Source organism: Stegastes partitus, unplaced genomic scaffold, assembly GCF_000690725.1.
Source record: "Stegastes partitus isolate 25-593 unplaced genomic scaffold, Stegastes_partitus-1.0.2 Scaffold948, whole genome shotgun sequence".
NCBI classification, from domain to species: domain Eukaryota; kingdom Metazoa; phylum Chordata; class Actinopteri; family Pomacentridae; genus Stegastes; species Stegastes partitus.
The window spans coordinates 50,136-53,804 of NW_007578679.1; the positions used below are offsets into that span (position 1 = coordinate 50,136).

General features: G+C 39.5%; 1 long non-coding RNA gene across 1 annotated transcript in view; it reads left to right on the forward strand.

Moving 5' to 3' along the window:
• The window catches only part of LOC103366474 (uncharacterized), a 4,806-nt gene extending 1,706 nt beyond the window's left edge, over positions 1 to 3,100 (forward strand). Inside the window, exon 2 of the long non-coding RNA XR_520665.1 lies at positions 2,498 to 3,100. This is a non-coding gene — a long non-coding RNA (uncharacterized LOC103366474). The remainder of the gene's footprint in view (positions 1 to 2,497) is intronic.
• The last annotated feature ends 569 nt before the right edge of the window (positions 3,101 to 3,669 follow it).

The window sequence follows — 3,669 nt, forward strand, 5'->3', positions numbered from 1 at the left end:
TTTTTTATTATTTCCCCGGGTTTAAAAGTTTTGCTCGGTGGTGATTTGTGCCGGTTCTCCCTTCAAGCAAGAGGATAAAAGCACTATATGCTCAGCAAGCCTCCCTGCACACAACAATAGCGCTGCCCAACGGGATCAGTATCGATTAAGAAGAGACAGAGGATGTCGCCTGCACTAAATATTTACTGATCACACACAAATAGCTGGATCTTTAACGATTTCCCATGCTCCGGCTGGGAGAAGGGACTAAATCACTTTATTATTGTTAGTAAAACAAAGCACACGCTCCCGGAACGCAGGAGTGGAGATGTGCTGATTGGGATGATTGCAGTTAAATTAATCGATAGTGAGATAGATAATAGTTGAGATTTACGGGCGCGTAAAAAAAGAAAAAAGGAGGGGAGAGAAGAAAAAAAAAAATAGCTTTCACTCCTGTGGCAGGTTAAAGTGACACGTGTGGTAATAAGTCAACAGATTACAAAACTAAACAAGCGGGTAAAATTTTAAATCCTATATTTTAAAAACGATCCAAAAAAAAAAAGAAGAGGAGGATTGTCCTGCTGACGGGTGAAGAGTCCTCTCTCTCACACTTGTGTTAAAAGTCAAAACTGGTGGAGAGAGAAAGAGAGAGAGAGGAAAAAGTTGACTTTAATCTTATCTCTGCCTTCACCAAGTCCTTCATGCAGATAGAGGGATACTGACCCGGAGGTCTCCAAGTTCCCGGCCTGATTAACCCTTCCAGACCCGCGCAGGAGCAAAGGTTAACCAGGCTAATCAACTTCAAGAGTCTGATTGAATTAGATGACTGTGGAATAAGGACAGAAACTAAACTGTCTCACTTAAAAAAAAACACCCTCAGTCACTTTTGGCAATTTGCACAATTTAAATCTACATATTTAAAAAATATATAAATAAACAAATAAAAAGCAGAACCTAACTCCACATAATAGGAAGAGATTATTTCCTTGTTAACCGGCAACAGGTAAAATGAAACATCTCCAGCTCACTGTCAGTGTTCGAAAAACTCTTCAAACACCTACAAATTGTTTTTTTTCCTGCTTGATAAAGATCGCTTGATTGATGGTGTCTGTGGCCCATATGTCATGGCATTTTTATCTGTTGCATTGCATAATATCAGCCAGCAGCCTTTAACTCTGCACTACAGGCTTTGTCTGGTCTCTTTATGGCAGAGCTGCTTCATTGTGATGTTGCTTATATGCAAAGATGAGAAAAAAAACTAAACACACAAAAAAAAACTAGACCAATTAGTCAAATGTCTGCTTGTACATTTGGCTCCATTTAGGTAAAGAATATTTGCTGACAAAACATAATTAAAGTTTCCAGAAGCGACTTCAGACTCATAATCAAAGGAAGAAATAAGCTTAACATAAGCAAAATATATTCTAATGTAAGGATAGTTTAATGTTTACATTTTCAGGATGTTAAAAAAAAAAAAGATTGTGTGGGCAGAGGATTTATTTTATTTTATTTTACACGTTTCATGCTGATAATTTGTACTCATTGCAGTTTCTTTTGACTTTGCTCGCTCCAGACTGTGGCTTTCACGCACTTTAATGACAAATGTCTGACCTGTCCTTTAAATTATGTTTCTGTCATTTTGGCCTCTTAATAATGTCATTACAAAAAATTGCATTCCATTATCTTAATTAACACCCCCTTATGGTAAATGTGGTGTGTGTGTGTGTGTGTGTGTGTAAGCGGTTTGATGGTATGTAGGCTGTGAGGGTAAAAAGGTGTGTGATCATTTTTTTTTAAAGCAGACATACATGCATGTTTGAGTCGAGGCCGTTTTCATAGAGTTGTTTCAGCGATGTAGATCACTTTCTCTCTGTCTGCGTGCCCCAAGGGCCGCTATCTAAAAAGGCAATAGATCCCAGATAGCTCACTGTGTTCAATTTGCCAATGACAGATTATAGTGCCAATTTAAACAGATAGGGATCAATTTGTCTCAATGATCACTCTTTAGGCTGACTGCCAGCGCGCTCTTAATGTATTTGTAAATGCTTATTGTTTGAATCATTGCTGTTAGGTTTAAAGTGATCACAAAAAACTGCAGAGAGAAAGATGAGTGGTGTAAACGCCGTGTTGTTTTGGCTGCTAAAGACGGCATAGATGGAGCGTACATGATGATTACTTCAGGCAGCAGCATTGTAGCAGCAATGACCAGAGGGGTCAATGGTTTAACTCTAAGGACTCGCTGGGAAAGTCTGGGTGGGGGGAATTGTGTGATAAGTGCTCTCTAACCCCCAGAAAACTACTGCTGAAGTGCCCTTCGGCAAAGCAGCTTAAATCCCATCTGTCCCAGTGGAGCTGCAGCAGCGACCATCAGCACAACACTGCAGTCGTACCAGGCACTTGTGATATGTGTCTCTTTGAGCCCTCGCTTTTCTCTTTAAAAAAAAAAGAAAAAAAAAAGGGGCGAGTGGGCAGTCCACTCGCTTCACACTCTTTTTTTTTTTTTTTTTCATGTGCTCAGAGTGAAAAAGTTTGGGAGAAGACACAAGAGAGAGAAAGCCGTGGCAGCATTCAGTCCTGAGCCAGACATGGCTCACATGTGGCCCCAAAGGCAGCAGACAGTGTATTGAATTACTGTAACTCAAGGTGTAATGTGGTAGCAGTGGGGGATATGTAAAAACTACACAAACGGATGTAGCACAGGCTTACTTCAGCTTCGCGTTACAGCTATTCAGATGGTTTTATTTGCTTAAACTTAATATCTAACCGTGCATTAGTCTAAATGGAAGCCACACTTTTCGTCGTGGCACTCAGCTGCCAATAGATCACATTAAACTGCTATTGTTTCAACAACATTGTGTCACCAGGTTTATGTGTTCATTCAGTTTAAATGATTCTCTTTGTAGCACCAGGGCTCATAAATGCATGCTGGTAAATATGAATAATAGCTGTATTTCTTACTTTTTGGAGATTTTTGGAAAGTCTTGATGTGCTCGCGTACACTCATGAGATGTCCGCTCCAGTGTTAGTTTGTATTGTTGCTTCAGTAGCTGCTTAAGTCGCCCATGTGTATGATTCTAACTTGCAGTGTGCCACATCTATGACAAATAAAGTTTTAAGATAAGAGCTGTGTTTTGACTGCTTTTCTCTCTACAAAAACTAATGTCCGTTCCATTTTAGGAATCAATTCCTGCAGTTCTACCATGATAGTTTACTGTAAAATGTAAATTAAGGGTTTCACTGGAGCTACTGTTTTCCACTGTAAGACAACATGCTGGTAAAATCCATAATGAGAGGTTGGAAACAGCAAGAGTGCGGCTCGCTATTTTCAAATTATCCTCTTGTTCAATCTCTGGCTTTTCCCGATTCTGTAGAATATCTCGATCAGAAGTAAACTGCCTGTTCGTGGTGTTTCTGGAGGTTTACTGAAAGCATGTACGGCGTAAGCACCGGCACGTTGGTCTCCATTGAAAATGTGATCATACGACCTTCAGCATTTTATGTTTCACACAAAAAAATATTTCTGTGATGTAAATGTGGAGAATTAGAAAATCTGAAAAACATCTTCCAGCAATACTGGATAGTTGGAATTTCATTATATTTGGTCAAGTACAAACTAAAGAAAATGGGAATGACTTGAGAAGTGTGTCTGGAGTTTTACCTTCAGCTTCAGGACGGAGAAAAAAAGATGTC